Here is a 26,189-nt window from a genome sequence, read left to right on the forward strand (position 1 = left end):
TCCAATTGGACGAGCGACGGGACTCCATCCGGAGCCAGCGAGCCTGAACAGACCACTGTCCCAACGTGGCCCCCCAACCGGCCGCACTGGCATCCGTCGTCAACACCAAAGGGGGCGGCAGGTGAATCCACATCCCCTTCGAGAGATTCGCGGAATCCAGCCACCACTGGAGATCCGACACCACCCCCAAGGACACAGGCACAGACAGAGCATAGTCCTGAACTGGAAACGGCATCCAACGCTGAACATGCCACAGCAGAGGCCGCAGATGAACCCTGGCCCAGGGCACCGTGAAGACAGTAGCGGCCATATGACCCTGAACCTCGAGCCACTGAAGAAGGGGGGCCGCAGCCTGGGACAACAAGATCCGCAACAGGGACTGAAGACGCCGAATCCGAGAATCCGGCAGGAACACCTTGCCCAGGACGGAGTCGAAGACGGCCCCAATGATAGTCCGTCGAGTCGCAGGAAGGAGTTGGCAGTTTGGAAAGTTCACCAGAAACCCATGAGATTCTAGCGTAAGGATGGTCAATGAAAGGTGCAGAGACATGACCTCTGGGGAGGGAGCCTGGAGCAGCCAATCGTCCAGGTAGGGGAACACAGACACCCCCCGGAGGTGAAGAAGGGCCACCAAAGGAGCAACCACCTTGGTGAACACCCGGGGAGCGGATCGGAGACCAAATGGAAGAACACAGAACTGCCAATGATGACCCTCCAGGCAGAAACGCAGGAACATCTGATCCTCCCGGGCCACCGGCACATGAAGGTATGCGTCCTGGAGATCCAGAGTAGTAAACACCCATCCGGCCTGAATCAGTGGGACCACTCGCTGCAAGGTCTCCATCTTGAACGGGATCTTCTTCACAAACAAGTTCAGACTCCGGAGATTGATGACAATCCGGAATCCCCCCGTGACCTTCGGCACCAGGAAAACAATCGAATAGTTCCCCAGACCCCACTCCAACCTGGGAACCGGAACAATAGCGTTCTTGAGAAACAAGGCCTGAACACCGTCCCTCAGTGACTGGCGACGGGAGCGGCACAAGGGAGTCGGAGTCCGTACTACACCCGAGGGAGGCGGAGGGGACAGGAACTCGATCCGATACCCCCGGTCCAGGACATCCAGCACCCACTGATTCGAGGTTGACAGACGCCAGGCTGGAAGGAACAACCTCAATCTCCCACCAACCATGGGCGCCACTCCAGCGGGACTCACGAACGTAGGGGCATAGTCAGGAACGCTGCGGCCCAGGTCCAGCATCACGAGGAGGTTTCTTCTGGAACTTCCGAGGGAAACCACGACCAGTTCCACGAGAACCCTTAAAGGAGGACTGCTGAAATCGTGAAGGCTGACGAAAAGACTTGGTCTGTGAAGAGGAAAATTCCTTACGCGAAGGTTGCCTCCGGAAGGAAAAGGAATGTTTACACTCTTTAAACACTTTATGCAGTCTGTCTTCCAAGGTATCCCCAAAGAGACGAGGGCCAGTAAAGGCAAACGTAAGGCCATGGACCTCTGTGCGGCATCAGTATTCCAACCTTTCAACAACAGATTCCTACGAGCAGCGATAGAGGACCCACAAGACAGAGCAGAAGCACGTACGGAATCAAAGGCAATATCCGAGAGGAACTCAGCCTGGCGCTCCATCGATTCCAGCAAATCCGGACAGCAACCACCCTCCTGCATAGTTGAGAACAAAGTCTTAAAGTCAGTCAAGAGCGATTGAGCCACATAAGCACCGTAAACACCTGAACGGATGGCAAGGTGAGAACCAGCATAGGATTTGCGCAAAGCAGTGTCAATCTTCCTATCCACCCCATCGCGAAGAATGTTATCATCTGCCATGGAAGGACGACCAACCAAACTAGCGACAATGGAGTCCACCCGCACAGACTCAGGAAAGGACTCCTCCATGTCCTGCAAAGGGTAGAGTTTCGACATGAAGCGTGGCAACATAATATGATCCGGGTCCTTCCACTCATTTAACAGCACATCCATCACAAATGGATGAATAGGAAGCGAAGACGTAACAGGCTTCCGAAACTGCGGCAGAACAGCATCCGAGGAAGTACCAGCCACAGCGTCATCCGGAAACCCCATGTTCTCACGTACATGAGACAGCAAATCCGGCAACAGTTCCCTGGAGACATATTTTCCCTTTAGATCCACCGCACCCAAGGAAGCGTCATCAGAGGACCCAGAAGAGGAAATGTCAGAATAAAGGGTCGCGCCCTCACCAGAACGCCCGCCAGCAGACTTCTTGGAGGACTTAATGTCAGATAAAGTCTCCAAAATCAGACGTTTCAACGTGTCCTCATCCAACCTGGGACGCTTCACCGCAGGCGCAGGATCCTCACTGTCCGAAGGAGAAGAGGAATAGGACACAGGAGACACATGTCTCCGCTTCTTAAGACGTTTCCCCATCAAGAATCAGCAGGGAGCAAGAAACAGCAAATAAACCAGCAAGATCCACCACGGCAGCAGAGGAGCAGAGTAATGACAACCCACCTCCTTTATAAACGAAACAGAACCAAGACAAACCCTGCCCCCCCCACCCCTCAGCAGAAACTGAAGGCGAGGCAAAAGGGGGCGTGGCCAGGACAGGTCACTGAAAACCAGGCAGCGCGCGGCCGCCGAAGGCAGAATTGGACCAGCAGCGCATCCGGAGGCCACCCGGTCGCTGCGACCACCGTTGGAAGAGAGAAGGAGCACTCGGTCCCCAACCCGAGTGCTCCAAGGCAGGCAGAGCACGGAGCGCCCGGACCCCATCTCGGGCGCTCCACGAGAAGGCGGGACAGCAAAAGACTGAGCGCCCGGACCGCACACCGGGCGCTCAACAGCAAAAGGCCCCACCTGGATCAGCAGAGGCGAGAGCCTCGAACACCCAGCACACGGATCCCAAACCGGGCGCTCTGGCAACAGAAATGGCGCCAAAACACTGAGGAGGACAGCGGAGTACTCTGAGAACCCCAGTGCACCCGCAAGACAGAAAGGGAGCGCCCGGACACCAACCAGGACGCAGGCAGCAAAGAACGAGCGCATCGGAGCACCCAGGCCATATACAAGGACTCTCCCTCCAGACAGCACAAACCCAAATACCGAAGGAAAGAGGGAAAGAATCCCGACAGGAGCAGCAGCAGCAGGCACCACAGGAAGCCAGCACAGCCCAGCAGGACCAGCAACCAAGCACCTGAAGAGTCCAGGAAGCCCAGCAGCCCGACTCAAATGAAGTCCCACGGAGGTCCAGCAGCGCCCCCAAAGCCCAGCAGAGGAGGACACCACAGGACAACAGCAACTAGAAGCAGGTAAGTGCCCGGCACCTACCCCAGCGTCCCCGTCAGGTCCACTGACAGGAAACAAAACAGGATGTGCTTTTGGTTGGCTGGGTTCTTATAGCCCCTGACGGGAGGGTGGGTGGAGCCTAAAAAGCGTTTCCTGTTTTGTTTCCTGTCTTGTGGAATACCTCATTAGTGATGACTGGGTCGAGGACGAGGGACGTAGAGGTAATGCTCTTTCACCTTAGGTTGAAGTGCACTTATGAAGAAAAAAATACAAATTTGCTCCTCCAACAATTTCAATGGATCGGGCAAGTAGAAATGTCTATCTGTAGAAAGTCTAAGCACTTAGAAACATGTTAATCACCAGAACATAAGAGCGTGATGACCGGGCACATCTTTTGCTTTTACCCTTGTAGACTATTTATTTTCAGTGATTCGGGAGTGATCGCGCTTTTCAGGAGAGGCATTAAGTACCTTGATGAATGTGTATTGGGAAGCGATCAAATACCCACCCAGTTTATAATCGCCTACGATGGCGTAGTGAGCTGACAGTGTGGATGTCAGCTTAGCACTGCTTATTGTGCCCATCCACATCCCGATGGATCACTGAGGAAAAGTGCATCTCTTTCTCAAGTTTGGCGTGTATTCCTTCCATTAGAAGGGCTCTGACTCCAAGGAAGTGCAGGTACTCTGAAATAGGCTGTTTCGTTTCACGCTTTCACATGACTATTCCATTGTCAATCCAAAACAGCATCAACATATAGTGTACATTATAGGAGGTTAGAAAGCCACAACAGGGGGTGAGTTGACTGCATTATTTTCCTGAGGCTGCATGATTTCCTTCGAAGCAGGATTGTTTTTGACGATTCTCCTTGCGTCCACTAGGCAGTTAAATAAATCTGCGTCCAAAACCAAGTAAACTCACTACTTACAGAATGTAATTACAGGACACTAGGCTAAACTGGGCATACGTGCCGTGCCATAATCACACTAGACGGTGCGGATGGTGCCAACAAACAATTCTGGTGATGTCGAGGACGCATTCCATTTAAATAACTCACAATCCGGATTTGTAGGAAGTCTGGAAGCTGAAATAAAGCAAAGTATTCGTTTTATGCCAACACAGCTAGCTTTTCACATCTTTAACTCTAAAGATAAAGAGTATTGCTGTTCCCGCTATAGTACACAGGTTTGAATAACTTTTAATTGAGAAAAACAAATCAAATATCCCTCATAAGACAGTTGCACAGCAGCCGCACTCATTAGCAAATTACAGTGCGCCACGTAAACTAACACCTTGCAAACGTGCCGTAGAGTGGGCAGCAGTGCCCCTCATATCGAAGCATCTCGAACGAGTGGAGCAAAGCCTGCCCCTTTCATCAAAGCAGAGCGGCGTGGCTGGAAAAAACAGTGCACTGGGCTGGGGGCAGCTACGAAAATCCAATCAACTATCTTCCTGCTTCCATCTCCCCACTTGGAAACCAATGTTTGTGTTCCGCTCGAGCCATCCCAGGGCACAGACGATAATACAACGGGTAAGAGACCCTGCAGCTGTCCGGACGTGGCGCTTTGCACTGAGGAGCTGCGTTAGGCAAAGAGAGCAACTTCAATGTCAGGGGAGACCAGAAGGAACATCGCGACAGAGGCGTCAACTTTGCAAACCAATCTTGGCAACTACATGAATGCCAAATTGCAAATGCACTCCTGATTTTACGGTAATTCTTCCAGTAACCAAATTAAAACAGCCATCGTCGGATGTTAAGCACTGCAATAACAAGCATTTGCAATGCAGTAGGACTCGCATTTACGCGAAACCTATTGCATTGCATCACTGACAAAGGGGAAGGTGGAGCACGGAACCGGGACTGCGGGCAGGGGGAGAAGGGGGCGAGAAGGCACGGACAAACTAGTACTTACAGTCTACATAACACGTACCCTACCGTGTAACATCGAAAGTAAAGGGGCCAATAGCCATGGGAGGGTGTAAAATAAGTAGAAACACTGGTCACAGAGAGTACAAATGACGACATGGCTATATTAAGGAGGGACTAACAAGCCTCATAATCAATCAGAAGGCAACATTTATGAAAGACAATGACACAAGCCAATTAAAAACATGGGCGGAGAGTGGGCGGAGCTTCCACTGCATGCTCCTTTACTGCATGCCTCGCAGAGCGAGCAGCGCATTTGCCCTGACTCTGTAGGCTTGACCTAAAAAAAGGAGCTGCCCACGCCGAAAGAAGGGGGGAAGTGGGAGGTAAGAAACCAACATGCGCTTTGGGACACCAGACAGGACATCGCTTTTGTTTTCTGCTGACGACGCCAACTATATAAAAAAACAGACTGGAGGAGGGAGAATAGGCCATCACATGCTATAGCGGTGTGATGAGCAAACAAAATGTTCTCTTAGTGAAATTGTTAGGTAGGGAACTAAGCACACAAAGGAGAGACATTTAAACAAATGCACCAGTAACAAGCCAGCATTTCTAAATGACACACATAACAGCCAATGGCAATCAGTGGGTATGCCAAAAGCCCATAGAAGTGATACAAAAGGTCTTGCGCTGTCGAGGCTCAACCTAAAAAGTGTTATTTCCCATTTTAACACTTGAAGAATTCCTTGCTTGCCAATACAGAATCAAGCATTGGCAAACAAAATTGGTCTGGTTTTTTAAACACATTTTGCCTTTTTTACATTTATTTGTGCTTAAAAGAAAAACATATGGAATAACCTCAAAAGTAAAAACATATTTAAACTTTTAAATGTTTTTGTCTACAGGTGGTGTGAATATGTTTAAAAACAAATACAAATTATCCATTTAAAAAATAAGTAAAAATAATTAAATTAAAGCAGTAATGAAATTAAGGATTGGTATACCAGCTAAACAGCCATGCCACTGAAATGAATTTCTTTATAGGGAGATTTGCACTTGTGCAAGACAAGAATGCTACCACTTACAGTAAAGAGAACCGGGATGACCGATTGGTCCACGCTTTAGACTGGGGAGAAGGACAATTGAACAGACCAATGAATGTTAAGGCCTCACCAAAAACCCCTTCATGCATATACATTTCTATGTTTTTTTTATTATGATTAATTTTGTAAAATGTGCCTTACAAGACAGCTTTTGCTGACTTTAGGACAAACTGCCCTAAAGCACATTAAGTTTTAATGTTAGGCAATGTTCAGCGCAAGAAGTCAGTAAAATCGCTAAAAGCTAAGCATGAGCAACTCTCGGGTTCACAGCATGGTGGAGGCCATTAACTGATCTGCCCATAGGGCTGTGTGAGACGAGGAGTGTCACACATCTTTACCTATTGTAGTCTTGCACAGTGCTTGAAATGGGAATATAAAAGTGTAGGTACTCCCTGTTCTAGAGTACCTGTTTGCTACCCAGCACCACTAGTACTTTCTCGTTTAAAGCACTGCAGTCCTGCTAAAAAGTGCTGTACTCTCCCATTCAAACTACCTGACAGTAACTGCCCATTTTAGGCACTGGTCGGATATGATAATATGATATGACCTAGGAAAGTGTCTTGGAGTTGTTATTAGAGGTTATTGGAAAAATAGTTTGCTCACCTTTCACTGAGGGAAAACGGCCACACAAAGTGATGGGTTACAAAATAAGTGTAAAGGTTTTACATTTTGTGAGGTAGGAAAACTGGCAGTAACAGACTCAATCATGGATGAACCAGGACTTCAGTGGTTTAACAAAAGCCTCAGCAGCCCCTGTGGTGTGGGAGGGGACCAGCTCCAGGGCCCCCCCTTTGGCACTGTGCACGGGCAGCAGGCCCCTGGTCTGACAGCTTCTGAATGGGTCTACAGAGTGGGGGGCCCTCTCTAGTTTTGTTATGCCACTGTACCACCTGCATAAGAGAAGAGACAATACAGTTCACATGCTTCAGGTTATAGAAAACATTTTCTGCAAAGAGTTTGACCTCACAAGGTCAATATTGCATTAGTACTTGCCCAGTGTTGCTCATAGCTGGCACCCACTAAATACAGAGCCCAACGATAAACCTGTTATATGCTGATTGACCTGTCAGCCATAGGGTGACCTTCCCCAAAACGTTTTGCCTTCACCCAAGCAAAATGCCACCACTCAAGTTGAGATTAGGAAATGTCTCAAGTGGGCTGACCCTGTGTTTCAGAATTTATACTGAAACGTGAATGACACTACAGCAGACCAGTGGAAAATGAGGATTAACAGAAAGCCCATGTATATAAGTATTTTATATATGATTTTTTAGTAAAATCAAAAGGTCTTGCCTAACACTAGATCTAAAATTGGCTGAACAGAACTACCCCACACTTGAGCTGAACATAGAATTTTACTCAAGGAAGTGGCTTTGCTTGGTCTGCTGCAGATCTAAGCTGTAATTTTCAAAAGATTAGTGTTTACATTTTTTGTTTGTGATTGAAAGCGTTAAAAGACAAAGAAATCTGTGTATTCAATGCATGGATCATTCATTGATTTGCAAATTCACGCACGACTTGTGAATCCAATGGAAAAAAAAGTCAAACCGTTGGATGAGGCAGTTTTTTCCCCGTCATCTATTGCATATTTGTAAATCCGTCCATGGAGACAAATTTCCACTTCACTCTGTAATTTGCAATTATGGTTAGGACCACAATCCATAACGCACACATCACATATGTAAACAATAACTTGCACATCAAATGTAATTATTATGACATCGCAATATTTACACATACTTAAATAAAAGTACATTCCCAAACCAATAAACAATACTACCATCATAGGTGTTTTTTTTAATAGTCTTAGGGGTAATATCATATAAAAGTACTTTTGTCATTTGTAATTGCATTTGTCACATGAAATATTGATTTGCTTATAACTTGAGTCCATTCTGCAAATTTGCACAAAATTTGGCAGACATTTAGCATGTTCAGCTCACTCTTATTCTTTTCAATTTGTGTTGATTCATCAAGGGAGGGCATATTTAAATGGGGTGAAGTCCAAAAGTATCCATTTATTAAATCCGTCCACAGAGTCACATTTCCACTGCGCCTTGGTCTTGTTTGGTTTACACAAAGATACTTTATTTTTACAAACTGGTGTGATGCCCATTTATAGTGTTTTCACTGTGTTACTGTGTGTCTGGGTGCAAATACTTCACACATTGCCTTTGGGTTATGCCTGTCTGCTCGTGGCAAGCCACTGCAGGGGTACGTGGGGTTATCTAAAGTGTGTAACTCCCTTATCCTGACTATAAGGAAGAGTCCCTACTTGGATAAGATGCATACCTCTGACAACTAGAGACCCCCAATTATATCACATGAGTAATACAAAATTGTACAGTACATATTTTAGGCTATCCTTTATAAAAGAAAATGTTGGCTTCTTAATTAGAAATTATGCATCTCCTTCTGAAGGATGAGAAATCATAGGGGCAGATTTACTAATATCCTGTGCCAGATTTGCATCACAAAATGATGTAACCTGGCACAAAATATTAATTTAGAAGTTACTTCCCAGTACAAAATGTTATTTTGCTTGAATGTAGCCCTAAAGTAATGCAAAGTAGCAGTAGTGCTGCTTCTCTTTACTTAAACTCAAGGGGCGTCAAAATTCACAAGGCCAAACAGCCACAGAGAAGGGAAGTAATGAAAAATACTGCAATGATTAAGTTCCTGAGTCCTTGGGGAGATGATGCAACAGTTCTGCTCCATGCAGAAGAAGTGATGCATCAAATCCGGACTGTAGGAAGAAGTGATGCATCAATTCCAAGGCGGTTCTAGTGAGCGGATGATGCATTGGAAAACTTGCTGCACAGGTGCGATGCATGGATATCTGGAATCCGCTGGAGGTCGACAAACAGGCCGGTGCATTGATGCTTTCATCCGCACAGCAGGGCCTCCTTCGGAGTCACTGCGGTGATCTCAGACTTCAGAGGTCTGTGCATTGGACTTGGCATGCAGTGGAATTTTCAGCGGATGCGTTGATTGTTTGGGCCACAATGCGGTGGAAATTATTCCTGCAGGGCGGTGCTGTGTCGGAAAAACAGGTGCTGGAAGGGCAATGCATCAATTTTCTTGGCTTCATCAAGCTTTTCCAGTACCCAGCAACAGGAACAACCTCCAGAGGACCAGAACTGGAACAGGCACCTGCTGACAGGTAAGAACTCCCAGCAGTGAAGTTCATGGAAGCTGGTGGTGAAGTCTTTGTGTCTTTGAGACTTCAGAACAGGAGGCAAGCACGCACAAGGCATTGGAGATAATTCACAAGCGGGTTCACAGCAAAGTTCCAGTCATTGCCCTCTCCTTGGCAGAATAGCAACTGCAGGCCAACCCACCAAAGCAACACACAGCAAAGGGGCAGTCCCCTCTTAACAGCTCTTCAGCTCTTCTTCCTTGGCAGAGGTTCCTCTTGAATACAGAAGTAATCTAACGTTCTGGGGATTTTAGGTCAAATATTTGTACCCTATTTTCTCTTTGTTGTCTTTGTTGCAAGAGATGCGGAGCTCGGTAACAACCAGTTCTGTCCTCACTGGTCCAGCTTCACTACAGGAGGTGGAGACAGCATTGTGCAGAGCAGGCACAGCCTATTCAGGTGCTAGTAAAAACTCCTCCCACCCCTCTGAATGCAGAAAGGTCTATTCAGTCTGGATATGAGTCACCCAGGAGAGGCAGGATACACCTCAACCCCTTGTGACTGTCTAGAGTGAATGTACATCCCCAGCTCCTGTCACTTCAAAACAAGACGGTGAATAAACATACAGGCAGAGTCACACAGGATGGTTAAACAAGAAAAATTCCAATTTCTAAAAGTGGCATTTTCAAACACACAATTTAAAAACCATTGTTACTAAAAGGTGTGTTATCAAATTCTGAGTTCAGAGAGCCTAAACTCAATTTCTGCATCTTGCCCAATGGAAAGTTACACTTGTAAGATGTTACAAGGCAGCTCCCATGTTAACCTATGGGACAGACAGCCTTTCAACAGTGGCAAATGAAATTGCAAGTATTTCACTATCAGGACAATAAAAAAGACATCAGCACATGCCCTACGTATCACATACACTGCACTCTGCCCATGGGGGTACCTTGGGTCTCCCTGAGGGGTGCTTTACATGTAAGAAAACGGAAGGTTAAGGCCTGGTAAGTAAGTGCACATGCCAGGTCGACATGGCAGTTTAAAAGTGTGTGTGCAGATATTGCAGTGGCAGGTCTGAGACACATTTGAAAGGCTAAGTGTGTGGGTGGCACAATCAGTACTGCAGGCCCACTAGTAGCATTTGATTAACAGGCTATGGACACACACAGTGCACTTTACTAGAGGCTTACCAGTAAAACAAATATGCAAATCATGGATAACCAATCAGAATCCTAATTTACATAGGGAACACTGGCACTTTGGCACTGATCTGCAGTGGCAACATGCCCAGAGTACCTAAACCAGCAAAAAGGAAATCCAGCATACCATCTAAAAATACAGGCGGTAGAAGCAAAAAGACGGGGAAACCACGCAAAGGATGCCATGTCTAACAGGTGTCCCCTCCAGCTGAAAAGTGGGAAGAACAACCCTCTCTCTGGGAGTTCTCATCACTAAGGCGGAAGAATGTAGACTGACCATCAGCTTTGGCGTGTTCTGTACCAAGGCGGTGCTCCACTGTAAAGTCCATCTCCTCTAGGGGAAATGGACCACCTCAACAGCTTTGGGATCTCACCTCTCATTTCCATCAACCATCTGAGGGGCCAGGGTCTGTCTGAACCCGAAAGTGAGCCCCAAACAGGTAGGGTCTGAACTTCTTCAGCATCCAGACCACAGCAAATGTGGTCCCGGGGAAGTAACCTCCTACTGATGAGGGCTACAGGTTGGCCTAGGCCCTCGTTATTTAGCTGTGCTAGAACTGCCCTCACATTATGCTGTGAAGCATCTGTCTGCACAACAAATTCCTTGGAGAAGTCGGCGACTTCAGCACAGGAGCCATGCACATGGCAGCCTTCGGGGTATCAAAAGCAATCTGCCAATCCTCAGTGCAGATCACTTTTCTGGGCTGCTTCCTAGAAGTCAGCTCAGTCAAGGGAGCAATAATGGTGCCTTACCCCTTGACAAATCTCCTGTAATATCCAGTAAAACCCAAAAAGGCTCTCACCTATGGGTGGGTCTTGAGGGGCTACCAAGCCAAAATGGTGTCAATCTTGGGTTTAAGGAACACCACCTGGCTGCTTCCCACTTGGTGTCCCAGGTACAGCACAGATCCCTGCCCTATTTGGCACACAGTGGCGTTAATAGTGAGGCTTTTTTTTTCTTTTCTTTTTTTGTCCTCATACTACAAAACATGCTCTTAGTTTGGGAAGATTAAGCTTCTTAGACCATATTATAGCCCGAAGAGAAGAAAAATCTACCCCCGGTCTCTTCTCGTTGAAGGATGGGTAAATTTGACCCCCGGGGGAGGTGTCTTCAGAAGGGGCTTATCCAACATGACCAAAAACTCCTCCTCGTTCAAAGGGCATTCACTCCTAGCTATAGCTAGCTTCCCATCATCTCGGCCCAATGACCAAGTTCATAATCATTCGACTAAAGAGTGTGTGAGAAGTTGGCCTGATATGTAGTGCTCACTATTCTAGTGATCACTGTGTATCATTCCAAACGACCCTTATTGATGATTGGTTGTAAGTCAACCTTTTAGACCAGCTATCCTAGTAGCGTGGATACGAGCAGTCTTTAGGCTAAACTCTAGAGGGCGTGTTAAGCCAGCTGTTTACCATCACATATACCCCTTGAACACCAAGTGAAAGGACACCACACAAGTTGTTATGAAAATAAAAGGATATTTATTTATAACAAGACTACCCTGGCTCTTTATGAGTCAGGGAGCTAAGCACACTACAAAACTCTTAGGAAAATACTTCGGTTGCACAATTTACACAAATGCCCGAGGGGCACGAGAAACCATCTACACTAACAGTGAAATGCGAATGGTTAGAGTCTGGAGATACTGATTCCGGAGTGATCCGATCAGTGGGACTAAACGAAAAAGGAACTGGACACTTGTAGAGCGAACCTGCGATGGAGCACCGAGATGCTCGAGTTACCTAGCCCGGAGGCTGCGGCTGCGTGAAGTTCGTCAAGATGTCGGGAGTCCTCGTGTAGTCTCAGGAGCCTGAAAGAAGAAGTTGCTGGCAGGCGACCAGTGACGATGTTCAGAGCGATCCAAGCCTGGATCGGTGGTGAAGGAAAACCTGAAAGCAGAGGGGACTCAGTTCTCAACCGCTAGCCAGCGATCGTGTGGGTACCAGGAGGGTACCGGCTGAAGTCACCTCGACCAGGTGAGTGGGTGACGTCGGACTCGGCTGTTCCTCGGACCAGGAGGCGCGGCGGCGACCAGGATGGAGGGCGAGCTGTCCCACGAAGGTGTCTGCTGTCGATGATGCTGGGCCCAGGAAGGGGCAGCGGATCTTGGCAGTGGCAACCCAAGCGGGGGAGTCAAGATGGCGTCGGGAGTGGACCAGGAGGGTCCGTGGTACTCCTCTGTTGAAGGGGAGCAAGAGCCAGTCTGGAGCAACCAGACTAGTGATGAAACAATCGTGGTGCGTCGTGAAGAGGGCCACAAGCCGGTCGGCAAGTGGTCGAACAACGCGGTGAACAACAAGGAGCGGAAGGGCCCCCACGCAGATCTCGGGGATGCTGGGGAGGCAGACTTCGATGCTGGAGCTGCTCAAGGTTAGGGCTTCTCAAACCCTAGGTGCACTCACTCGAGGGTCCCTCGGTGGGCGTGCTAGATAAGCGTCGTGCAGGTTCTGAAGATAGCCGGTCCCGCAGGTCTCGTCACACCTACGACTCTCAGCTGAGCTGATGAGGGAGGTAAAAGGTCAGAGATGGCAGGGAACTCGGGTCTCGTCGAGCTGGGCAGTCTTGATCCGTAGGAGAGACTTACAGCAAACCGCAAGCGCTTAGATGGTGCCTGCTGGTGCAGGGTGGCTACTCCTTAGCCACAAGGGAGAGTCTTCAGAAATAGTCAAGAGTTCCTTTCGTGGAAAGTAGTTCGTGATTCGGAGTTATCCGATTATCTGATTATCCGATTATCCGATTATCCGATTATCCAATTTGGGAAGGGGACTCGCTCCTACCTTTATTCTAAGAAAAAGGGGCTGGCCCGTGACTAGGTTCTACCTATGGGTGGAGCCAGGAGGGGGGTGGTTACACCCCTATCCTTTGTCCGGCTTCGCGCCAGCTCAGGGGCTGGTGTGCCCCCGAAACTGGTTTGAGCCGGGCTATGCACAGTGAGCACCGGGGTGCCACTTGCAATCACCTTCCTTTCAGCCCTGCCTACCTGGGATACACAAACCCTGTCTGGGACGGTGCTAACACCGCCCTCGACAGGAAACCCTTTGTCCAAGCTCCCCTTGCTGGAAGGTCCCCCAGCAGCAGGAGGTCAGACTTGTGTCTGGTGGCAGCATCCATTTTGTGATGCTGAGGCTTGAGTCAACTTTAACCGGGGTTCAAGGTTACTTCCATGTCGTGTCCCTCTAAAAGGGGGGAATGCTAACCCCGTCACCAGGACTGGCGAGGGGTTCGTATTCCCATTCGTATGACACCTTACTCGACATGTATAGGTGATGCGATGCCAAAGTTAGCAAATAACCGCAAGGATTATAATGCATTAAAAGTAGTTGGCCCGCGTCACCATGGAACGGCTATTAGGGCTTGGTTCCGCAAGCCGTCGACGGGCTCAGCTCGCGCCAGAGCACCGTCCCACATGATTCCCTGCACTCTGCCTTCAGGATTGATAAGGCCTGCTATAGGAGTGACTGATAGGAATCCATGTGTCCATTTTAGGGTTTAGGTGTAGGAATACACCACCTACAGCAACGGGTGATTACACCACGTGGCCCCAGCTGTCGTGCAGCCAGTTGTGTCAGATTTGGGCGGCCATTCCAGGGGTGGCATAATACATGCTTCAGCCCCTGGTAGGCCCTGGGTACACCGATGCCCTGGATACCTGTGGTATGCTGAGACAGGGACTGACAAGGTGGCCCAGTTCCAATTAGTGGATGCACCTAACGTACATGTGTGTTAATTTCGAGAGAGAACAGCTAGGCTGTGGGTCTGATTGGCAGGCCCACAGCCGGAGAAAGTCGTAAACCAATGAAGCAAAAGCAAAAAATCTGGGTGATCATAGGATTGCAGACCCTACTCTCCTACATGACCCCCCCCCAAACTTTGGGACAATAAGCTAACCTTGACCAGGTGAGTCTTCTTGCTCTAAGTGGAAATACCTGGAGAGTCCATCTGCATTGCCATGATCAGTGCCAGGTCTATGCTCCACTGTGAAGTCCATACCCTGTAGGGAAATGGACCACCTAAGTAGTTTGGGGTTTTCACCCTTCATTTGATTTAGCCACAAGAGGGGCTTATGGTCGGTCTGAATCTTGAAGTGAGTGCCAAACAAGTATGGCCTCAACTTCTTCAGGGCCCAAACCACAGCAAAGGCCTCCCTCTCAATAGCTGACCAATTCTTCTCTCTGGGGGTCAGCCTCCTGCTAATAAAAGCTATGGGCTGGTCATGACCATCAAAATTCAGTTGCGATAGAACAGCTCCCACACCCAGCTCCGAAGCGTCTGTTTGGACAATGAATGGTTTGGAGTAGTCTGGACTCTTTAGGATAGGTGCTGTGCACATGGCCTGCTTTAGGTCATCGAATGCCTTCTGACAGCTTGCTGTCCACTGAACTTTTTTTGGCATCTTTTTACTTGTCAGGTCGTTTAGCGGGGTCACAATGGATCCATAATTTCTGACAAATTTCCGGTAATAACCAGTCAGGCCCAAGAAAGCTCGAACCTGAGTCTGGGTGGTTGGAGGAGCCCAGTCCTGGATGGCCTGTATTTTGCTCTCCAACGGTTGAACCTGGCCTCCACCTACAAGGTGGCCCAGGTATACAACCTGTGTCTGCCCTATCTGGCACTTGGTGGCCTTGATAGTGAGGCCTGCCTTCTGCAGGGCCTCTAACACTTTCCTCAGGTGGACCAGGTGATCCTCCCAGGTGGAGCTAAAGACAGCGATATCGTCCAGATACGCCGCACAGAAGTCGTCCAACCCAGTGAGAACTCGATTCACCAGCCTTTGGAAGGTGGCAGGTGCATTTTTCAAACCAAAGGGCATTACCACGAACTGATAATGCCCACCCGGGGTAGAAAATGCTGTTTTGGGCTTGGCCTCCTCAGCTAACCTGATTTGCCAATACCCAGCTGTCAGGTCAAACGTACTTAAGTAGTTGGCCGAGGCCAACCGGTCGATAAGTTCGTCTGCTCTTGGTATCGGGTGGGCGTCGGTCTTAGTGACCGCATTGAGACCTCTGTAGTCCACGCAAAACCTCATCTCTTTCTTACCGCCCTGGGTGTGAGGTTTCGGCACGAGCACTACGGGACTAGCCCAGGGGCTGTCCGAGGGTTCAATGACTCCCAGCTCCAACATTTTCTGCACCTCTGTCTTGATGCAGTCTCTGACATGATCAGGTTGCCGATAGATTTTACTCTTTACGGGCAGACTGTCCCCAGTGTCGACCTCGTGGGTACACCACTTGGTCTGACTGGGTGTCAGAGAGAACATATGTCGAAAGGATTGAAGAACCTGTTTACAATCCTCTTGTTGATGTCCAGAGAGGCTGCCACAAAAGACAACACCATTTACTGATCCATCGTCAGGGTTCTGAGAGAGCAGGTCTGGGAGAGGGTCACTCTCCTCCTCCTGTCCCTCATCTGTGGCCATGAGCAAGCCCATGCCCTCCCTGTCGACATATGCCTTGAGCCTGTTTACATGGAGCACCCTGTGGGGGCTCCGGGGAGTTCCCAGGTCTACCAGGTAGGTGACCTCTCCCTTTTGCTCAATGATCGTGTGGGGCCCAGACCATTTGTCTTTGAGTGCTGCTGGGGCCACTGGCTCCAGCACCCACACCTTCTGTCCAGGCTGGTACACAGTCAGGACAGCCTTTTGGTCGTGCCAAGCTTTCTGTAATTCTTGGCTTGCCTCAAGGTTTTTAGACGCCTTTTCCATGTACTCCGCCATCCGCGAGCGGAGACCGAGCACATAGTCCACAATGTTTGATGCCGGCTTTCTGAGAGGTCTCTCCCATCCTTCCTTTACCAAACAAAGGGGTCCCCTTACAGGATGTCCGAACAGAAGCTCAAAAGGGCTGTAGCCAACCCCCTTCTGCGGGACCTCTCTGTAGGCGAACAAGAGGCAGGGTATCAGGACATCCCATCTCCGCCGAAGCTTTTCAGGTAGTCCGTGAATCATCCCTTTTAGGGTCCGGTTGAATCTCTCAACCAGCCCATTGCATTGTGGGTGATAGGGTGTGGTGAACTTGTAGTTGACACCACATTCCTTCCACATAGCAGTCAGATATCCCGACATGAAGTTTGCACCTCTGTCTGAGACGACCTCCTTAGGGAAGCCCACTCTGGAGAACACTCCAAGTAGGGCCCGTGCCACCACAGGTGCCGTAGTGGTCCTAAGGGGAATAGCTTCAGGATACCTGGTGGCGTGGTCCACCACCACCAGTATAAACTTGTGCCCTGATGCTGTCTGGGGTTCCATTGGTCCGACAATGTCGATCCCCACTCGTTCAAAGGGTACCCCCACCACTGGTAGTGGTATGAGGGGGGCCTTTGTCGTGCCACCTGACTTACCACTGGCTTGGCAAGTGACACAGGAGCGGCAAAACTCCTTCGTATCTTCGGACATGTGGGGCCAGTGAAAGTGTGGAACAATTCTGTCCCAAGTCTTATTCTGGCCTAAGTGACCTGCAAGGGGAATCTCGTGGGCCAAGGTGAGAAGGAAACCTCTCAGAGACAAGGGGATGACCAGCCTCCTGGTCGCACCAGGTTTGGGGTCTCTTGCCTCAGAGTACAGGAGTCCATCGTCCCAGTACACTTTGTGGGTACCTGTGGCGTTCCCTGCAGCCTCAGCAGCGGCCTGCTGTCTGAGGGGTTCAAGTGAGGGGCAGTCTAACTGTGCCTTCCCCAGGTCTTCCCTGGAGGGTCCCCCTGAGCCCAGAAACTCAACCTGACCAGGTTCAAGCTCTTGCGGCTCAGTTTCCCTCAGTTCTTTAAGGTCAGCCTCCTCGGAGACTTGATCCACGACCTGGGGCAAGGGGGAAGGCGAAGCCTTACCCTTACTGCTCCTTTTCTTGGAAGGTGTCTGGTCCGTTCTTCCAGGATCCAGCACCTGTTCAGTGGGGCATCTTTTGGCCTGTGACCTGGTCACAGCAAGGACATGTGCTGGCAAACCTAACATTTCCATGTGAGTCCTCTGCTCCACTTCTGACCATTGTGACGTTTCCAAATCATTGCCCAACAGACATTCTACGGGGAGGTCTGAACTAACCACAACCTTTTTCGGGCCACTTACCCCTCCCCAGGAGAAATCAACATCTGCCATACTGTGATTGGTAGTGACGTTGCTGGCATTGGTCACTAGGTAACTGGTACCTAGCATGATCTGTCCAGGGTCCACGAAGTTAGGCGTCACCATGGTGACACTGGCACACGTGTCCCTGTAGGCCTGAGCCACTTTTCCATTTATCAAAGGTGTCTGCCTGTATTTGCCCAAAGTATTGGGACTGGCATCAGGGGACATATCCATATCCCCTGTACAGACAAGGACGGCCTGAGTGAGCGTGCCGACTAAGTCGTCACTCCCCTCGGTTCCCAAGGTTAACCCAACTAATGCCTTGGGAGGCGCACTACCACTGCTGACTGTACTAGGGGGCGCAGGTGCCTTAGGGGCTGCAGTGGTAGGAGTTTGCCCTCCTTTCTTGGTGCACTCACTAAACCAGTGAGTCTTACTTTTACAGTATTGGCACCACCTTTTTGACTGGCCTTCTTGAGTCTTCTTCTTCTGTGAAGCCTGACCCCCACCCTCTTTGGTTTGTTGGGGACCTGTCGAAGACTTCTGGTCATTTTGTTCGTTCTTGTTACCCTTTTGGTCTGCTTTCTTCTGACCACCCTGGTTCTGATTCTGGTTCTGCTTGACCCTTGTTCTGACCCATCTGTCTGCCTTCTTTCCCAATTCTTGGGGAGAGGTCAGATCCGAGTCGACAAGGTGCTGATGCAACAATTGGTTCTGACAGTTGTTTAAAATCTGTTCTCGCATGTTAAGATTGTACAATCCTGTGTAATCAGTAACCTTGCTACCCAGCAACCAGCCTTCCAAAGCCTTAGTGGCACAATCGACAAAGTCAGCCCAATCCTGAGACTGAATTTTCTGGGTGTCCCGGAACAGCACCCGGTACTGTTCCGTGGTTAAGCCGAACCCATCAATCAGTGTGTTCTTCAGGACTTGGTAGTTGTTAGCATCCTCAGCTCTTGTAGTGAGGAGCTTGTCCCTTCCTTTACCTTCAAAGGAAAGCCACAGTATAGCTGCCCACTGACTTGGGGGGACGCACTGGACAGTGCAGGCCCTCTCCAAGGCAGTTATCCACTTGTGGATGTCGTCCCCTTGTTTAAAGGGGGGCACTATTTTACTCAGGTGTCTAGTGTCTATACCCCTGTCTTTCTCTCTATTGAGAATGCTGCCACCAGTGGGATCTAACCCACTTAATTTCTGCTCTCGGGCTAAGGCAAGTCTTTCTTGGGCGAGGGCAAGTTCTTCCCGCTCGATCCTCAGATTGACCTCCCGCATCTTCGCTTCATGCTCCCTCCTCTGAGGGGAAGTCATTCCTCTCTGAGAAGGTGCCTGAGAGACATGTGTATGAACCGATCTGCCAGAGCCTCTGGAGAGAGACCTAGCTCGTCCGTTCCCAAGGTTAAGCCTGCTTGAGCGTGGGCCCGGGGCTCCCCCAGTTCCATTCTCATGCCTGCTTAAGTTGGTCCTTGTAAGCCTGCCGACTACCACTGGACCTTTGTCTGCCTCGTCTCCCGATAACTCGTCCTCGTCCTCCTCCTCTGTGTGGAGGTCGAGGTCTGGGTCACCGAGGGTTCCCTCTAAGGGAGGCATGTTCCCATCTGCACTGGGGGGACCTGGGTTAGAGGACCTCTTAGCATCGTACGCCTCTAAGAGACCTATCAGTATTGCGATGGTAGGGTTAGAACCCTGGTTTAGCTTCCTGGAGGCACACAGTTGTCTCATCTCCTTGAAGCTAAGAGTTGCATATCGTGACACGACCTGTGGAGGGTCACTGACCACTAGGGGAGTCCCTGCAGACTCTCCGTGGACCGACATGCTTTTCTAGTGAGGTGTAAGTGTTGCACCTACCTACACTATGGGTTTACCTACTGATCCCTTGCTAAGAGTTGTAGTCAGGGTGTGCTAAGCCCTGTTACACTACAACAGCCGGTTCAGTAGAACTCGGAGTATTCTAAGTTAAGTTATATGTACCTGGGTACTTATGTGATCTTTCACTGCGATATTCTTAGGATACGTGTGTGGTAAAACAACAGCAAGCTCAAATCCCAACCGCTGCTCACCAATGTGAGAAGTTGGCCTGATATGTAGTGCTCACTATTCTAGTGATCACTGTGTATCATTCCAAACGACCCTTATTGATGATTGGTTGTAAGTCAACCTTTTAGACCAGCTATCCTAGTAGCGTGGATACGAGCAGTCTTTAGGCTAAACTCTAGAGGGCGTGTTAAGCCAGCTGTTTACCATCACATATACCCCTTGAACACCAAGTGAAAGGACACCACACAAGTTGTTATGAAAATAAAAGGATATTTATTTATAACAAGACTACCCTGGCTCTTTATGAGTCAGGGAGCTAAGCACACTACAAAACTCTTAGGAAAATACTTCGGTTGCACAATTTACACAAATGCCCGAGGGGCACGAGAAACCATCTACACTAACAGTGAAATGCGAATGGTTAGAGTCTGGAGATACTGATTCCGGAGTGATCCGATCAGTGGGACTAAACGAAAAAGGAACTGGACACTTGTAGAGCGAACCTGCGATGGAGCACCGAGATGCTCGAGTTACCTAGCCCGGAGGCTGCGGCTGCGTGAAGTTCGTCAAGATGTCGGGAGTCCTCGTGTAGTCTCAGGAGCCTGAAAGAAGAAGTTGCTGGCAGGCGACCAGTGACGATGTTCAGAGCGATCCAAGCCTGGATCGGTGGTGAAGGAAAACCTGAAAGCAGAGGGGACTCAGTTCTCAACCGCTAGCCAGCGATCGTGTGGGTACCAGGAGGGTACCGGCTGAAGTCACCTCGACCAGGTGAGTGGGTGACGTCGGACTCGGCTGTTCCTCGGACCAGGAGGCGCGGCGGCGACCAGGATGGAGGGCGAGCTGTCCCACGAAGGTGTCTGCTGTCGATGATGCTGGGCCCAGGAAGGGGCAGCGGATCTTGGCAGTGGCAACCCAAGCGGGGGAGTCAAGATGGCGTCGGGAGTGGACCAGGAGGGTCCGTGGTACTCCTCTGTTGAAGGGGAGCAAGAGCCAGTCTGGAGCAACCAGACTAGTGATGAAACAATCGTGGTGCGTCGTGACGAGGGCCACAAGCCGGTCGGCAAGTGGTCGAACAACGCGGTGAACAACAAGGAGCGGAAGGGCCCCCACGCAGATCTCGGGGATGCTGGGGAGGCAGACTTCGATGCTGGAGCTGCTCAGGGTTAGGGCTTCTCAAACCCTAGGTGCACTCACTCGAGGGTCCCTCGGTGGGCGTGCTAGATAAGCGTCGTGCAGGTTCTGAAGATAGCCGGTCCCGCAGGTCTCGTCACACCTACGACTCTCAGCTGAGCTGATGAGGGAGGTAAAAGGTCAGAGATGGCAGGGAACTCGGGTCTCGTCGAGCTGGGCAGTCTTGATCCGTAGGAGAGACTTACAGCAAACCGCAAGCGCTTAGATGGTGCCTGCTGGTGCAGGGTGGCTACTCCTTAGCCACAAGGGAGAGTCTTCAGAAATAGTCAAGAGTTCCTTTCGTGGAAAGTAGTTCGTGATTCGGAGTTATCCGATTATCTGATTATCCGATTATCCGATTATCCGATTATCCAATTTGGGAAGGGGACTCACTCCTACCTTTATTCTAAGAAAAAGGGGCTGGCCCGTGACTAGGTTCTACCTATGGGTGGAGCCAGGAGGGGGGTGGTTACACCCCTATCCTTTGTCCGGCTTCGCGCCAGCTCAGGGGCTGGTGTGCCCCCGAAACTGGTTTGAGCCGGGCTATGAACAGTGAGCACCGGGGTGCCACTTGCAATCACCTTCCTTTCAGCCCTGCCTACCTGGGATACACAAACCCTGTCTGGGACGGTGCTAACACCGCCCTCGACAGGAAACCCGTTGTCCAAGCTCCCCTTGCTGGAAGGTCCCCCAGCAGCAGGAGGTCAGACTTGTGTCTGGTGGCAGCATCCATTTTGTGATGCTGAGGCTTGAGTCAACTTTAACCGGGGTTCAAGGTTACTTCCATGTCGTGTCCCTCTAAAAGGGGGGAATGCTAACCCCGTCACCAGGACTGGCGAGGGGTTCGTATTCCCATTCGTATGACACCTTACTCGACATGTATAGGTGATGCGATGCCAAAGTTAGCAAATAACCGCAAGGATTATAATGCATTAAAAGTAGTTGGCCCGCGTCACCATGGAACGGCTATTAGGGCTTGGTTCCGCAAGCCGTCGACGGGCTCAGCTCGCGCCAGAGCACCGTCCCACATGATTCCCTGCACTCTGCCTTCAGGATTGATAAGGCCTGCTATAGGAGTGACTGATAGGAATCCATGTGTCCATTTTAGGGTTTAGGTGTAGGAATACTACACCTACAGCAACGGGTGATTACACCACGTGGCCCCAGCTGTCGTGCAGCCAGTTGTGTCAGATTTGGGCGGCCATTCCAGGGGTGGCATAATACATGCTTCAGCCCCTGGTAGGCCCTGGGTACACCGATGCCCTGGATACCTGTGGTATGCTGAGACAGGGACTGACAAGGTGGCCCAGTTCCAATTAGTGGATGCACCTAACGTACATGTGTGTTAATTTCGAGAGAGAACAGCTAGGCTGTGGGTCTGATTGGCAGGCCCACAGCCGGAGAAAGTCGTAAACCAATGAAGCAAAAGCAAAAAATCTGGGTGATCATAGGATTGCAGACCCTACTCTCCTACAGAGTGTATAAATTGTATATATATTTTTTTTCACCTAAATAGATCCAATAGTAGATGATATGTAGCCAGGTCTATACAGATCAGAAGATAGTGAAGAAAAATCCGAACACAAAGTTAGAAACTATGGGTTGAAAATATAAGTTGTACACCAGTTATCCCATAAATCGCAGAATTTGGTCTTTTTAACCCTCTTACTTGCTCGATCTAGAGTTGAGATGCGCTGGACTGAGCTTATCCATTCAGATTTAGTAGGTGGAATAGATAAGATCCACTTTATACAAATTTCCCTATGTGCCAGAAGGATCAAGACAAAAAGAAGTGCCTTCTGATTTCTTATAGGTACTGTTAATCTAACCTCTTTTCCCATAATTTCAGATATGATCTTACTCGCGTGTTCCCAGAAGAGCTCCAACGAAGGACACTGCCAGAACATATGTACCTCATTTACGTTGATTTTGTCACACTTCGGGCACTTCTTTGTCGCTCTGTTCCCCAATTTAGATAATTTCAGTGGTGTCCAGTAAGCCTTATGGACAGTAAAAAGATGATTTTTTTTTAGGGGGCAGCTTTCACATATGACCAAAGAGAAGACATAGATACTTGCCCGAGAGTTTCGAGGTCCTCGCCCGGCATGTCCTTCTTCCAGCTCTCTGTAAAATAATAAATTTTTTCCTCTCCATTCTCGATCATTAGCCAGTACCATGCTGCTACTTCCTTTCGGGCTGGTCTTGTGCTGATTCCTGTGACCAGATCTCCATTCCTAGCCTTTTCTTTGCTAATTGATTTGGCCCAACTTAGAATTTGCAGATACTTAAATCGAGAAACCGAGTTATTAGTTAAAGTAGGAAAGCACTGCCAAGGGACTAGCTCATTGTCCACTATTAGCTCTCCCCATCTTAGTATCCCGGTTCTACGTAGGGCAAGTGTGAGGGCATCTTGTAGGCAAGCCGGAGTACCCGGACTATCCCATATCGGCGTTTCTTCATTATAGTAGGGAATATCTAATAGTGCTCTCTTTGAACCCATAGCTGCTTTGAGAATCTTCAGTCTAACCTTTTTGAAGAATTTCGGATGTCCAAATTTTAGAAGAAAGGAGTCAGCTTGTATGTTATGAGCGAGTGTTAAGGCAGTAAAAAGAGGTGAGTAGGTCTGACTATCATTTAAAAGTTGGCGTGAATTAAGATGAAAAGCGCAATAGTAAAGGTATAGATCAGGAGTAGCTATTCCACCCTTAGATTTTTTCCTCCTGAGTTTCTTTTGGGAAATTCTAGGATTTTTCCTACCCCATATAAAGGAGGAAAATAAGCCTTGTACCTTCTTAAACCAACTTTTAGAGAATTCTAAGGAAATAGTATCAAATAGGAAGGTGAATCTAGGTAGAATGGACATTTTCAGCAGGTTGGATCTGCCTACGATAGAAAGAGGGAGAAGGTCCCATATCTGTAACTGCTGTCTTACACTTGCGACCGTTTTATCAAAATTTAACTGAGCTATCATATCTATGTTCTTAATAATTTGAAGCCCAAGGTATCTTATTTGATGTTTTACCAGATCGCTTTTATAAGAGGAATTCCATATCATTAGCTCAGTTTTCTGCTGCTTTATAGAATATCCCAAAACTTTCCCCAAACTCTCCAACTGATCCCAGATCTCAGGAAGTGCTTGTTCTAAGTCTCCTGTTAGGACCATAAGGTCATCCGCATATAGACCTATTTTCCTTTCCCAGCCCATACAACCAAAGGGGGAAATATTATGGCAAGATCTTAATTTGCATGCCAATGGTCCGATGTACATATTGAAGAGAAGGGGAGAAAGAGGGCAACCCTGTCTAGTCCCACGGGAAATTTTAAATTGTTTTGTTAGGGTCCCATTAACAAGAATCCTGGCAGAAGGGTTATTGTAAAGAGCCTTTATTGCTGCTACAAAGATTTTACCTAGATTGAAGCGTTAGATTGCTTCTATTAGAAAGGGCCAACTGACCCTATCAAAAGCTTTAGCAGCGTCAAATGTTAGAACTGCCAGTGGAATCTCATATAAGTTTGCTAGATCTATTGCTCCGATAAGGTCATGGGTTAATTCAAGCAATTGTCTCCCCTTCATAAAACCCCTTTGGTCGGGGTGTATTATGGAACCAGCGACTTTATCTAGCCTCTTAGTGAGGAGTTGGGTATAAAGTTTGTGGTCACTACTTAAAAGGGAAATAGGTCTGTATGATTCACAAAGTTGTGGATTCTTATTAGGTTTTAAAATAATTGTAATTGTGGCCTCCTGAGCCAGGGAAAACACAGAATTAAAATGTTGGAGTAGAAAGGGTGTTAGCTCTTCTTTCAAAATGATATAGACTTCATTCGGGATGGCATCTGGGCCAGCTGCTTTCCCTTTTTTTAGATTTTTGATAACCTGCGACACTTCTTCTAACCTATTTTGATTATTTAGACTATTGCTATCTGCAGTCGAAAGAATAGGGAGTTGAAGATCTTGGAAGAAGGCTTCCAGGCTTTTCTTACTCGGGGTTAAATCTTCAGCGTATAAATCTAAAAAGAAGCAGACGAAAGCCTCCTCAATCTCGGAATACTCTTCAATAATTGTCCCAGTACTTGAACATTTGAGGCTCTTCACCATATTTCGGACGTTGTCTGATTTAGTTTTCCATGCTAGAAATCTACCGCAACCCTCTCCGTACTCATGATGGGCAAGTTTACTTGCCTCCCATTTCTTTTTATTTATTGCCTCAAGGTGATCTATTAACTCATTCTTGGCTTGAGATATTTGTTGTCTTCTATTTGGATCATTTGGCGTTCGTTGTAATGCTATTGTTTTTTGAGTGATTTTAGCTTCCATTACCTCAATGTCCTCCCTTGCTTTCTTATTATATGTTATAGAGAGAGAGGTCAATAAGCCTCTTAAAAAGGCTTTATATGAATCCCAAACGATATGATGGGCCGCTGAATTTACGTTGAATATGAAAAGTTCCTTTGTGGCTATTTTCAACCTATCAATATTAAAGAAATCAAGGAGTATTGCACGATTCAGTGTCCACCATTCTTGGTAGAGAGCGCTTTGGTTGAGCAACTTCCAGGAGTACCGCTGAGTGGTCGGACAGATGTTCTGGCAAGTGTGTGACTTTGGTTGTATCTTTACTGGTGGTATGATCCACCAGAAAGAAGTCGATCCTTGAAAAGTGGCCACATTTCTTATTATGAAAAGTAAATGTTTCCCCTGCAGTCCTTGATATAGATCTCCTTTCACCCCATATATCCAAAAGTCCTCCCTCAGTTAGTTAGTTGTTGTAGGGCTTTACGGGTTTTTGATGTGGCCCCTGCGGCTCTTTTAGACGCAGAATCATAATTAGGATTTAAAGCTACGTTAAAGTCTCCTCCCATAATGATTCGATCATTTACATCTCCCAAATGGAGGAACAGAGATTGAAGATGAGTTGGGCCGTCAGTGTTGGGGCCATAGTAACTGGCAAACGAAAACCAAGTTGCATTTATTTTTGCCCTAATGGTTACCCACCTACCATGAGTGTCTGCCGTTACATTCCCGATAGCTGCTCGGATATTTTTCTTAAAGATGATAGCTACACCTTTTGTCGGCATCGTTTGTGTTGAATAGAAACCGTGCTCTATCCATTTATGATCTTTAAGTATACCAGCCCGCTCTTCCTTAGTAAGATGTGATTCCTGAAGGAGTATGATGTCCTGATTAGTAATACGCAAGTATTCCAAATCTTTCTTACTTCTAGCAGAAAACCTAAGCCCATTCAGATTCCAAGATAGAATTTTTAAATTTTCTACTCTATCCATACTTATCCATACTTTATCGTGGGATCCATTAAGAGTATCTTCTTACCTAC

Source organism: Triturus cristatus, chromosome 10 (assembly GCF_964204655.1).
Source record: "Triturus cristatus chromosome 10, aTriCri1.1, whole genome shotgun sequence".
NCBI lineage: Eukaryota > Metazoa > Chordata > Amphibia > Caudata > Salamandridae > Triturus > Triturus cristatus.